This window comes from Pinus tabuliformis, chromosome 6 (genome assembly GCF_031772625.1).
Source record: "Pinus tabuliformis cultivar Carrire ecotype Pingquan chromosome 6, CPIR1, whole genome shotgun sequence".
NCBI lineage: Eukaryota > Viridiplantae > Streptophyta > Pinopsida > Pinales > Pinaceae > Pinus > Pinus tabuliformis.
In genome coordinates this window covers 547748059-547763048 of record NC_142292.1, presented here as the reverse complement: position 1 = coordinate 547763048, position 14990 = coordinate 547748059, and the positions used below count along the sequence as shown (strand labels likewise).

The following is a 14990-nucleotide window of genomic DNA, read 5'->3' as shown; positions in this document are numbered from 1 at the left end:
TTACATAGAGAGGTCATTCCATCCTCGAGGACCCCTTAGAGCACTACATACAGTGTTGAAAGTATGCATCTTGTCATTGCAACTCAACCATCTCCTCTAGGGGGCATGCAACCTCCTAAGCCTAGGTTGTATCTATTGCCATTTCCTCTAGTGAAAAAACCATCTATTGCATCATGCCAACCTTGTCAAGTCGACCTCTCCAACTCCCCTTGCTCAGGGAGAGCTAGTCTCACTTGAGCAGCCAAAGATGGGCATTATACATACACTCTCCCCCTTGTGACCCCTTATATAAGAGGTACCTCTCTCCACCGCAACCCCACATCTACATACACATATAAGGTACATGCTACTTAGTTGTCAGAATAATAAATTCGTAAACACAATATCATAATGCAACTACTAGACAAACATACCCATATCTAGATAGATGTCTTTTGGATTAATCACATTATTAAGATGTGATTAATCCAAAAGACATCTATCTACATTATGGATCACAAAAGTCTTAGATCTAACATACACATATCTCTCGTGGCCACTCTAAGGGGCAGTATCATATCAGGGTTAAGCAAGTATTCCATATCAGCATTCAGGAATCCCAAGATAATCTATGGAATCGATCACCACCATCTACACATTATTAGTCTCTATAATCTATTCATTATGCCTCTTCCCTATTAGCTCAATAAACATTCCCATTGCCTCATCCTCAGCTAAGTGTGGGGGGGCGGCACATCAACTCAAATTTATTGGACTAAGGAGAAATACATGCTCAATGAAGAAATTGCATATTATTATTCCAAAGGTAAACTTTGCCATCTCACCATGCACACAAAGTGTTAGTCGGTCCACTAGACTAAACCCCACTAAATGTTCCCATGTAAATGATCGACCCTAAATTGTCTCCTCGAAGACCTACATTTGTGCTCTTGTGATCTTATGCAGGGTCGTACTCACATACATTCATACAATCAATGCAATTATAGCATGGATCCCTACATCACAGATGCCATCAATTTGGATGGCCCCTCCAAAATGTTGGCTAAGGACTTCCACAATATCAGTATGTCATTTCCTGGATCATCAACTTGCTTTGGGTGTTCCAGACTGCAACCTCCTTCCCCCCAGGCTATAAAATGATTATAAAATAGATGTCTACCTCCACAATTAGCTCCACCTTCTAACCACATGTCTCAAATTGTCCCTGGTGTAGTCTTCAAAAACCCATTAAGAAGTCTAACAACTCCCTTGGAAGTAGACTAGAGTGCACTAAAAAAAAAATCATAGGTCTCATTAGATCATATCCTGCCAAGCAAGGGGATGTCTAACCATGACATCTCAAATGTTGTTGATCTCATTCTCTTCAATGGACTGGCGTGATGAATATCGAGCCCCACACATCACCAATTTAATGTAACGTTTCTTAGAAAACACACAGGCACACACACACACATCTTATGGGTCTACACAACTATTTTTATTTCAGTCTTATGGATGCCCATGTGATTGTTCATTTTCTAGTCATGCAGATGCCCATGCACTTGTTCACAATTGAGTCAAGTGGATGCTCGCATGAGTGGTCACAAGAGTGTTCCACTTACTCTCATGCAGATCAGTGTGACTTATGTCAAGTTGCTCATGTGTATGTGTGTGACCCCTCTAAAAATGGGTTGTACAACCCCCCTTGGGTTTGTACAAATTTCCCCACTACATGTAATAAAGAAGGTTAGGTAATAACCACTTACTTAGCTCCCACCACATTGATATATGGGCCCTAGACCACACTTAAAAATATCCAATCTCTCATGCAGTCCTCATCAATTCATTGCCACCTCAATGTAAGTACAAATGAAGTGGCATGGTCGATCCCACCCCTTATATATTATCTCTTTCCAACTTTCTGGAAGCACATATAGGAACCTAATGGCTCTATTATTCGAATAATTTTTATTATGGGAATAAGCATGTCATTCTTATCATTTCAACATGGCTTACTTGTCTCACATCTCACTTCACCTTGGGACAATGCATCTCAAGCCTCTCGACCCAAAAGGTACATGATATTGTTTCTCTCATCATCAATGTGTTCCTTTAATTGTTGTTTTTTACATCAACACTTTCACTTGGGATTATTTGCTTCATGTGTGCGGGATTATATTCAAATACTTGTTCCAAAATCCTAAGGTGCATTCATTGGGGGTGGCCCTGCCCTACTTTTTGTATGTACTTTTTCAAAGTATCATCTTAGGTCCTCTCTTTGTGCTCTTTGCATTATCTAGTATATTCCCCTTAAGCCATCCTTAGGGAATCTTTTCCCAACTTCGAATCCAACTTTTTCCAAATCCTTATGCATTTGGTTGTGCCTAGACAATAGTTCTTTCACCTCCATGGGCCACCCAATTTTCGCACCCCTTGTATTTTTGCACCCATGATATTTCACTCTTTAGGAAATATCATGGGCGCAAAAATACAAGTGTACAAAGTATTATTTTAGAAGAAACTCCTTTTGACATCATCACACTAGTACAACTCTTTTCCCTGATGGCAATCCTCATTGCCCTTGGTTGGAGCATCTACATTAAGTCACATGTGCATTCTTGGTAACCACTCCATGGTACCTTTGGGTATCCTGGTACCCCTTGTTATGATCCTTAGTTTCTCTCCTCCTTGTTGTACCTACATCCTCAATATTACAATTTCCTACTACATTACCACATTTGGATGTCCTCCTAATGCTAGATTACCTTTCGTACAATCATGTTTTAACTACAGCCACTTGTCAACCATCACTTACACTCTACCCAATGCAAGTCTTCAGTTTCCTCTTGTCTCTTTTAACCTCAACCATCATGTTCCCATATTCACTCCTTTGAAAATTGGTATCTTGTACCTCTTTAGTTGATTTTTTCAAGGACCTATCCCCTTGGAAATTTTGACTTCATGTTTTATCGACTTCATCTCATCACCTCCAAGAATGTAGTGATATCTTGGTTCTCACCCCCCACTAGTGTAACAAACCCCGGACAAGCCAAATACAAACATTATTACTCCCTACTTTTGGTCCTCTTGATATTTGACGTAAACACATCATCACATTAAGGTGGGCCATATCTCATAGTTGTTGTTTCTCCCAATTTCAATGGAAAACCTCCAAGTACGAAAATCCTTCCATGGATATTCAAGCATGATCACATATGTTAATGTTAGGTTGGAAAGGCATGTTCTTCTCAAGACCCTTTGTTATTGTCATTAATGCCCCTAAGAATGATGCAGATTTCTACTTCAACACACACCAATTACCATGCCTTTAGGCATCTCAGACAAGATCATTCAACATCTTGTCCTTCATTGTCATCATCTTTGTTGATCATGATCATGAGCATGAGACATGCCCACCTCATTTATATATTGTATATATCTATTTACACGTGTGTTTTATAGGTGGTCCCTTCTCCATCCTCTGTAAGATGTCCTTCTCTCTTTGGTCTCTCTCTCCATCACAACATCATCTAGGGAATATTCAACCAAGAAAACTATGATGTATTATTTCTACTTCTAACCTCACACATCAAGGAGCCTAAGTGTATCGCGATAATTGAACTCGTGATCTCTCAATAGAAATAGTGATTTAACTATGGGGACTTGACCAATTTAGCTAACCCTCAAGATTAATAAAATAAAACAAAAAAACTTTTAAATAAATATCTTAAAATTATATTTTATTATAACTTTAAAATATAATAAAAATGTTTTATTAAATTTTAATTAAAGTGATTTTTTTTTAAATTTCCTTTTGACTTTTGACTATCTCCCATCATAATTTGAACATTTATATATTGTAATCCAATTTCATCCTTTTGATTTATTTCTATATATTTTTTCATTTTAATATTAATATAACATTAAATAATAAATTTATTTAATTATGCATTTGATATAATTAATAAAATAATAGCACAGCCAATACACTCCCAAGGATGGATACCCTGTCATTTTCTCTGCCCACAAGCCACCAATCCTTGACTAGTGGTGGAGCTTACTATGGAAGCTAAAAGCCCCCCCTCACACTAGACTCTTCATGTGGGCAGTCCTTCGTCATAAAGCACCCACTGGGGAAAACCTTATAAAGTGATCTTTCCATGGAACCACATGGTGTTGTTTATGTCGACAAGCCTTTGAATATATTGAGCATCGATTTCTCAAATGTCCCATCATAAAGGATTTTTGGGCCCAGATCCTCTCCACCCTCTCCTTATCTATCAGATGGCAAGGCAATACCATCCTCGAGGCTTGGCAATCATGGTGGACATCGGTTAGGCCACTTAAAGCTAGGAATCTCCCATTACTGGTCTATTGGGCTATCTGGCTCGCTCGAAACAAATTCATATTATGTAATACCATACCCCTCTGGCATCAAGCATCTGCCCGTGTCTTATCCATTTACTCCTATATACCTAATGATGATAGACCTACCCCCCATCGTACCATCACCCCTGAAGTCAATGACAAAAGCATCCAATGGGCCTATTTTGGCAAATCTTCCCAAGCTATGGGTTGTTGGAGGGGGGGTCCTTATTCCACCTAACAGAGACCCATTTCTTCAAAATTCAGATGGGGTTGGGAATTGGGAAAAATAACTATGCAAAACTACTCACCCTCAGACATCTTTTGCAATTTGCATTAGAAAAATTGTGTAGGCATCTACAAGTATTTGGTGACTCTAAGATCATTATCAATTGGTTCAGCAGTTTATCAAATTGCCATGCACACAAACTAAGACACATTTTGGATGATGCACTATGACTAAGGGCCCAATTTGATACCATTGTATGTCATCATATCTATAGGGAGCACAACCAGATTTCTATTCAGCTTTCCAAGGAGGCTACATTCCGACCACAAGGCACATGGTTGATACAGGAGCATAAGGATATGGACCACTATCAGTTGTATCATCGTCCATATATTAACATCAGAATATAAGGGTTGTGTGGGCATGTTTACATGATTTCCTTTTGATCTACACCTAGTACATATTTTCACTGAACAGTTTATGTCTATATTATATTTGATATGTAATTATGCACATACTATCAGTACACCCTATGGGGGTTTTGTACAATGTATATATGAAGGGAGATTCGCATCATCCTACAGCATATGCTTCTTCAAGCATCTACAACATATAATTTTCAAATTTTAATGGAAATTATGATTTTTCCTCTAGGAAAAAAAATGAATAAAATAATAATACTTTTTAATTCCAATGTTTTTCCCCCTTTTTTAACTTTGACCAATTAAAAATTTGTAATCTCTTAAGTTTAATTTATTCATTTTAATCCTTTTACTTATTTATATATATTTATTTTTTAATAATTTTAATCTAACTAACAAATCTTTGGATTATAATAAACTATAATTTAATTTCAAATTTTAAATAAATTACTTCTTTCTCTATAGTTTTAGTCAAAATTATCATTTATGCAACGTTCCTTTAATCTCACTATCTCTAACGGCTAATTCTTACCCCATTCTCTATATATTTTGGTCAAACACTCTTCCTATCATCTGTTAAGCTTCCTGCCCTCAAGATGGGTGAAGTGCTCACCCAAAAAATTGGGCTCTTCAAACAAAATACACAGGATTTAGAAGTTCTCAACAACAATATATATTATGGATTCGAAATTTCTCAACAACAATATGTATTATGTGTATTAAAAGAAAGATATTAACTATATATAATATATGGTAAAATAATATAATTCAAATAAAACTGAATATTATATAGTGAATTAATATAATTCAAATAAAAAGGAATTAATGTGATTTAAATAAGAAGAATGTAATAAGGTTTGTTTTGTATATTGAATTTTTTTGGTAGAAATCATATTATAATTTTGGAATATACACATGTCGAGCCATCCAGTGTGGTTCATAGTTGGGACTAAGATGGAGTCTAATCCTAACAAGAAATTAAATAAACAAAATGATGTAAATAAATTCAAATAATTGGAATAAAACGATCTAATTATGAATAAAAATATTAAATAAACAAACTAATATAAATAAATTCAAATAATTGGAATAAAACTATCTAATTATGAATAAAAATATTATTAAAAAATTATAACGTTGAAGAATAAATTAATTGATTCAAAAATATATATATATATATAAATTGAAAATAGAAATAAAATAAATGAGGAAAAGAAATTGACTTTTCTATTAAAAGTCAAACTCAACAAACTAAATCATAAAATTTGTGTATTTTTTGAGTAGAGTGATTTTTTTATTTTTTATTTTTTTAGAATTACAAGAGTATTAAAAGTCAAACTCAACAAACTAAATCATAAAGTTTGTGTATTTTTTGAGTAGAGTGATTTTTTTATTTTTATTTTTTTTAAGAATTACAAGAGTATTTCATGTAGCTTGGTTTTTCAATGTCTAGAAATTGTCCTTTATTATAAAAGGATTACAAATCTTGTCTTATTAACCAAAGATAATAATAAATCTACTATGAAAAACAAACTATCAAACACTGAATTATAATTAAGAACATACTTTTTCTTTGAAAATTCAAGATATAATAAGTAAAAGTTTGAGATGTAACCAAAGATAATAATAAATCTACTATGAACAACAAACTATCAAACACTGAATTATAATTAAGAACATACTTTTTCTTTGAAAATTCAAGATATAATAAGTAAAAGTTTGAGATGCATCAACATTAAGAGATAAAGTGGACAAGTTAGGCCATAGGTTAAGAAAAAACAAACAAATCTGATGTTTACTCATCAAAACTATCCCATGAACTTTTTAAGTCACTCCAATTATCAAACTTTAAAAAATGAATAAAAGATTAATGAAAAGGGGAATACTTATAACTCAATTCATGTGAAATTTTAAAAATAATGAAGAATAACGAAAAAGAGAGAATAACTCAACTTATGTGAAATGGAGTAGTTTTAGATGTGATTTTTTGAAGTTTCGTGGAGATTAGTATTTCAATGTGACTTTTTGAAGTTTCGGGTGGATTTCTGGCCACAATCTCATAAAAAAAAGTGTGGTCAAATATTGATTTGTGTTGTTTAAACTAGTTTTTTTTACTACATTAAAGTTAGTTACTTAATATGAAGTTTATTAAAATTTTGAAAAAATATATATACTAAACTGAATATTTTGAAAATTAAAATTTATTTTTAATTTTTTAAAATCTAATAATTGTTTTATGACTATTTTTATATGGTTTTAAATTGAATTATCATATAATTCTGTTAAAAAAATAAAAATTAAAAAATGTTTCTACTTCCCAAATGTCATATACCATATTACAATACCATGAGTTATCAATAAACATGGCAAAAAACCATAACTCATTTCCATGGATATTTTAAAAAAATAAAAAATAAAAAATAAATCTACTTCCCAAATGTCATATACCATGTTACAATACCATGGGTTATCATTACCACATGCCCAAAAACCATAACTCATTTCTTAACCATGGATATTTACCCCATTTTACAATGGATATTATTAACTTGTAGTTTATTAAGCTCCTATTATCTTAAATTTGTATATTGACCTTTAATATTATATTAATTTATATTTATATTAAAGTATGTTTTATATATAAAAATTATATAAATTTAAAATTATCAATATTATTCCCCGATCAGGGTGCGATGCAGCTAATGGATCTTCTCAGGATCCATGTTATGAGTACATCGATTGATGAAGGAGCAGGAGGGCGGCTCTACCCTCGCCCTCGCTTGGTTATCAATGTTGGGTGGCAGCGCGCATGCTAATTCTTAATGGTGATGAGATGAGCCAGTGTGAACTTTCCCTACAAGTGGTAAGGGCTCGTAGCTCGAAGTGTTTAACTGTTTCGTACTGGGTTTTGGTAATTTGTGATGGATGAAGGCTCCTGGTAGGTGTATTCTCATCTGAAATAAAGGCTAGGCAAGTCAATTCCTCGAGCGCAATTGGTTTCCTCAATTTAATGGAATCTTCTATCGGGTATGTAATTTTCTTTATTCCTCCTCTCCGACTATGGTCTACAAATTACTCCATTTTCTCTCAGATCCTAAAAGGCAAGTCCTGCAATATGATATTTGTAAGAAAATGGAACCGGTGTCTGGAAAATTGGAAAGTTTTTACTGTCTTGTCTTATGTGTTATCTTCTTTTTCTGTGACTGTGACCGTCCTCTTTGGAATTCTTTTATCTTGCATGGGAATGTATTATATCTCTCTGGTTTGGAGTTGTCTGGTTGGTCCATGCTTGTTTGTCAGTGTTGGATATTTCATTGAATTGTTGATTATGAGAATGGGAAGGAGTCTGAACCTCTTGCATATGATTCATTGCATCTCCCTTTTGGGTTTGGCTGAAATTGGGCTTGAGGATCTGATCTATGGAGCCTTTTTCTTGGGCAATAGACCCATCTTAGCTTGCATCTATATATGGTTTCACTTGGGCTCGAGGAGCCAGAATTCAGTGTCTTATGTCAAGGTTAGCAGTGCCATTCAACCCTCATGATATTTGACAAGCTCGAACGTAACATAAGTTGCACCTTACTTCTATGTTATGTTATTGTGTCAGGTCCTCACAGCCACTGTAACTACCTCGACTTCAAGCAGACAGGTTGCCCTAGGTTCATGGTTCATTCTGTGTGGCTTAAGGCTTTTGTTGTTTCTGTTGTTTGGTGGAAAACCCCTATGGCTCATCCAACCCCTGGTGCTAGTTCTTCAGGAAAAGGTGGTCGCAGTCAGGGAAGGAAAACGGGGAAACGAGGAGGTAACAACCCATCCTTGACCCACCAGACACAAGGGTGTGGCCATAAACCAGTTGCTCAAATCATCCATACTGCATCCCAGACCTATCAAATAGGTACTCTGACTCAAGTTCAGTAATTAATTTCAAACTGGGAAGTTGAATTGAACCAACGAGCAAAAGCAGAGGTTCAGGTAGAAGAGTGGTGTGACTTAGTTCTTGACCCAGGACATTCTAGAGGTTGCACCACCGAATACAAGCAAATTGTTCACCTCTACTGGTTGATGAAAAGCATTCTGGCCAAGGCTCTAATGACCTCTCCAGATGGCTCTATCAAATATGATCTAGGTTTTCAGGAAATTCAGAAATAATTTAAACTCATACAGTTCCAAATTCAGTAGGAGAGTGTTCATCTCAAACACATTGAAAAACACATTTTGTGTCTTCCTCGATCTGAATGATTGGGTTCAAGTGCAAAGGACCCAACTCCTATGGAGTCCTGTGATGATTAGTTGTTTGCTCGTTTATGGTTGCACTTATTTTTTGTTTACTTTTCTATGATGTATATGTCAACTAGGTTTTTATTCTATAGATATTTAGGATGTAGATGGTTTCTAGACATTCAGTGTTACAAGGAACTCTTAGACATACTTAAAATATTTTGTCTATGGATGGCATATAATGTTGTTCGATGGACAGCAGACATAATTTCCCAATGAGCAGGTTGAGGCCACTAGACGTTTTGACTGTGGTTTTAACCTGCTTTTGATAAAAATGAATGAATAGAAAAAGTTGCCAAACTTACAAAAAAATATCATTATTATTATTATTATTATTATAATAACTACACTAAAATCAAATCATCTAGTGCAAACAATCAAATAGGATTAGAAATCACCATCTACATTGAAATCAATGCATCTAGTGTAAGCAATCAAATAGGATTAGAAATTACCTACATTGAAATCAATGCATCTAGTGCAAGCAATCAAATATTATTAGAAATCAACATCTACATTGAAATCAATGCATCTAGTGCAAGCAATCAAATAAGATTAGAAATCACCATCTACACTGAAATCAATGCATTTAGTGAAAATAATCAAATAGGATTAGAAATCATCTACATTGAAATCAATGCATCTAGTACGAGCAATCAAATATCATTAGAAATCAACATCTACACAAAAATCAATGCATCTAGTGCAAGCAATGAAATAGAATAAGAAATCATCATCTAAACTGAAACCAATACATCTAGTGCAATAATATTATCAATAATATCTCAATTGCACCTCAAGAGATTTAATCCCTCTCAACACTACATATTACATTAGTTAATATTTAAATGAATAAATTTTATGAAAAATAATCTAATAAAAAAATTCCATCATGTGTACTCTTTCATTTCAACGACATTCCCTTGTTTGTAATATAATCATGGAGTTTATTTAATTGTTAATGAAGTTTGATGTTTATGGCTTTTCTTCATTCTGTTTTTACTTAGTGACTATGGTAGACTGTGCGAGGGCTAAATTTTTCCCTCCTTAAGTTCCTTTTCTGATTAAATTTCGATGCAAAGACGCACCGGTTTGTCAACGTCTTTTCCCAACCGAATGAACTTAGATGAAAAATGTAGGGTATATAAGTACTTATAGAATTTAGATTATTTTCTGTGGTTTTCTCAACTGTGGCAGCAGCATGAAGCGAGTAATTCGGTATTTTGGTGCAATTACTTTTCGGAATTAGCAAAGATATGTGGAATACAAATATCTCTGATTAAAATTTGTGGAATACCTCACATAAATTTGAGCTATTTTAACAATCTTTGAAAGAAAGAAAGAATAAAGAGACTTCGACATTTGTTTTGATTTATCATTAAAATTCCGCACGAAGCATCCGGTATCTCAGATAAATTTTACTATAATTAGCCGAGCAGTGGAAAGTATCCTTTAATTTGCTTCGATTGCTTGAATTTTGGTTTGGATCATCTTTAATTCAGGTCTTCCTTGGTGGAAATTGTGTCCTAGAGGTGAAATTTCTTCTGAATCAAACAACTAGGTTTTAATTTATCTTTGTTTGAGATAATGTCGAGCAAAAAAGATGAAGTAGCACAAGCAGCGGCAGATCGAATCAAGGCTGCTGCACTAAGTGCTGCCAAAGGTCTTAGCCGTGTTCAGGCCGAACGAGCGGCGGCTGCTGCAGCAAGGAATGTGAATGCTTATGGCCAGAAAGAAGAAGGGCCCAGTCGATGGCAGGAGCGGAAAGAAGCGAAACGGCAGATGTATTTGATGAGTACTGAGAAGGCTGTGAAATTGGGGGTTAGGAAGGACTTGAAACCCTCAGCTTCATCTAGAAATGCGGCTCGGCAATGCCAGAAATGTTTTCAGTCTGGGCATTGGACTTACGAATGCAAGAACGAGAGAATTTACATGTCTCGTCCATCCCGAACGCAACAGCTCAAGAATCCAGAGCTGAAGATGAAACTTTCAGTTCCGTATGAGCTGGACAACCCTGACAATCCTCAAAATGTATTGGCCCTGCAACCTGGTCTGTCTGATCGATCGGACTCTCTGAAGCTCAACAAGAAGAGGAAAAGAAAGAGCACGAGCAAGAACAAAAGCCAGAGAAAGAACAAAAGCAAGAGCACGAGCAAGAACAAAAGCCAGAGAAAGAAGACTAAACGAAAGCGAAAGCCTGATGATAGCAGCGACAGTGGTGTAAGCGAGGCATCTGTATTTTCAAGCAGTCGCGGTATGTCTACTGAAGAGTCGGACTCTGGAACATCTTCAGAGTCCGATTCTGAAGAAGAGCGAAGGAGAAGAAAGAAACATAATAATAGAAGGCAACTGCCGAATAGCACATCTTCAGTGTCCGATTCTGAGGAAGAGCGAAGGAGAAGAAAGAAACATAACTCTAGAATGCAACTGCGGAATAGCACATCTTCAGGGTCCGATTCTGAAGAAGAGCGAAGGAGAAGAAAGAAACATGATTCTAGAATGCAACTGCGGAATAGCACATCTTCAGGGTCCGATTCTGAAGAAGAGCGAAGGAGAAGAAAGAAACGTAATAATAGAAGGCAACTGCGGAATAGCACATCTTCAGGGTCCGATTCTGAAGAAGAGCGAAGGAGAAGAAAGAAACATAATTCTAGAATGCAACTGCGGAATAGCACATCTTCAGGGTCCGATTCTGAAGAAGAGCGAAGGAGAAGAAAGAAACATAATAATGGAAGGCAACTGCAGAATAGCACATCTTCAGGGTCCGATTCTGAAGAAGAGCGAAGGAGACGAAAGGAACATAATTCTAGAATGCAACTGCGGAATAGCACATCTTCAGGGTCCGATTCTGAAGAAGAGCGAAGGAGAAGAAAGAAACATAATTCTAGAATGCAACTGCGGAATAGCACATCTTCAGAGTCCGATTCTGAAGAAGAGCGAAGGAGAAGAAAGAAACATAATAATAGAAGGCAACCGCGGAATAGCACATCTTCAGGTTCCGATTCTGAAGAAGAGCGAAAGAGAAGAAAGAAACATAATTATAGAAGGCATCGGAGGGATAGCACATCTGAGAGTGATTCCGAATCTGATTCTGGTTCCGATTCAGAATACAGACGCAAAAGGAGAAGAAAGCATTAGAGGCAGTATCGCAGTAGCTGATGATGTCGTTAGTTTAGGCGGGAGTGTTATTCGATTTGGTGAAAAGTTTAGACGAAAAGGTTTATCAAATTAAAAATAGTTTGCCAGAATATTAGTTTTTTCTTTTTTTTTTAATTTAATTATTATTTTTTTATTCACATGGATGATAATCTTTGTTTTTTTTAATTTAATTATTTTTTGATTCAAATTGATGATAATTTTTCTTACTGAAAATACAAACTGATGTTAACATATTCTATGATGTTTTTGAATGCATCACATTCCAAAATGAAATGTTTTTTCGATTTCACTACATTAGATGTGCAAAATGTCCATCATCATATTTCACACTAAAGTTGATGCGAGTTAGTCCTTAATTGAGCAATAAAAACATTTGTCCTCCACAGAATGGTAATGCGAGCTGGTTTTTAATTGACTAATAAAAACCTTTGCCCTCCAGGAAATAGTAGCTTCAATAAACTCTTTTTGTTGTAAATCACACTCAATATAATACTTTTACTTTTTACCTAATTCTTTTCCAATTACATTCTTATGAAACTTTTTCCTATTAAATATTTTGATATGAGTGTTGTTAATGCTAATCTTTATGACCACCCTCTTATATGTTGAATAACATATTTAATAGTGATTATTTAGCCCCACCTCACTGGTATGAGTTGGATCTTGCAAAGCACACATACTAGCAGTGAGTTTTATCAAATGAGCCCCACTTTACTTCAATTTACATTATGCTCTAGGTTAATTGATTCTTACAATGATATGAACTCAATTAATAATTCAAATAAAGAAAACATAATGAGAAGGTGGTTTTGTTCTAGGTTAACCGATTCTTAGAATGCTTGGAAATAAATTAATAATTTAATAAAGTAAACTGATTGAGAAGGTCGTTTTGTTTTTTTGGAAGGGTAAATTATATTATATGACATAGTGGTTATAAAACGGGGATTTTTTTTAAATGGTTCATAATTTGAATTTTCAATTCAATTATAAAGTTGTATTATATAATTATTTATAGTTATATAGTTTAATTAAAATATTTTTCTATTAAAAATATATATATACTCTACATTCTTGACTAATTGTGCTTCAATTTGTGTAAGCTCTTTATTATGGTAAAAAACTACTACATAATAGTTTATAGTTTGTCATTTATAGTTTGTCATGTAATCTTTTATTGAACTTTGTGTAGTTCTACAATTTTACATGATGTATATAGTTTTGTATAGTGGTGATTGCTCATGATGAGTGAGTTTGGACTAACAAAGTTAGAGTATATATATATATATATCTATATATATATATATCCAAGTCTTATTCCTTACAAAGTGTATATAATAGTTAAAAATTTGAGATACGTCAATACTAAGAGCTAGAGCAAAGTGAATAATAAATAAAAATAACTATATATATATATATATATATATATATATATATATATATATATATATTTGAGATACATCAGCACTAAGAGCTACAACAAATTGAATACTAAATAGAAATAACTTCATAAAATGTTAAGAAGAACCAAATAAATTTTATATTTGCTAATCAAAACCATCTCACGCCTTTAAGTCACTTTGATCCAAAAATGAAAGTGAAGGATTTATTAATTAATTTGTAGGTTTATTTATTTCGTTTTAGGCAACAGATCAAAATTGCAAAAGTACACAAACATAAATTAATTTGTAGAAATTTTATAGAAATAAGAAGACAAAATGTAGCATAAAATAAGAGCAAATTGATAATGGAGTTCACCCATCTTGGGATGCGTCTCTGGGTCCATTTTCTAATGGTGATTGCTTCATTAAGATGCTTATATGTTCATAACATCAGTTTACAAGTTTCAAACTAAAAATATGACACTTTCATGTTGCTCGGAATGCTCAAAAAACCCCTTCTAGGCTCTACTTAAGTTCAAAAAGGTTTAAAATTGAACAAAATATGCCCCTTTAAAAATTGTGTCTGTAAACTGCTCTATTAGCTCTCCACATTGCCTCTACATGAAATCCTTATTCTCTTGTCAATAATAGTGTCTTCTTGCAACTCATTTAAGTATTTTGGAGCAAAATCTTCTATAGATAGAATTCGAACATTATCCTCTTAATCAACAATTATAGGAGGCTCACACAATCTCAAGTTTTCCACATTCACAACAAAATAAATTTGCATGTAAGGGGGCAAATATAATCGGAAAGTGTTATTACCAATATTCTCAAAATTTTTGAAAGGATCATATTTGATTGGTTTGATAATTTACCTTCACCTTGTAATCTTTCCTTGTTGATGTAAAACCAAACTTGAACTCCCACTTGGAAATCATGATCAACCTTATGATTTTCATGTCTTGCTTTGTGCTTGGATTTTCTCCAACTATTCATGTACCCTTTGATGCACTAATTGGATTTTTTCAATGAAATGCTTGGCTTTGTCCACATTTATATGTCCATCTACTGCAACATCTTTACTAAAGATAAAACCCAAAGGAGACTTTGGGAAATAACCCAAACAAGCTTCAAATGGAGATACTTGTATAGATTAATGTTGGGCACGATTGTAGG

At 34.3% G+C, this 14990-nt stretch overlaps 1 pseudogene; it reads left to right on the top strand.

Annotated features, from left to right (window-relative positions):
• The first annotated feature begins 10860 nt into the window (after positions 1-10860).
• LOC149259681 (uncharacterized) lies at positions 10861-12432 on the top strand (annotated as a pseudogene).
• Positions 12433-14990: the final 2558 nt, after the last annotated feature.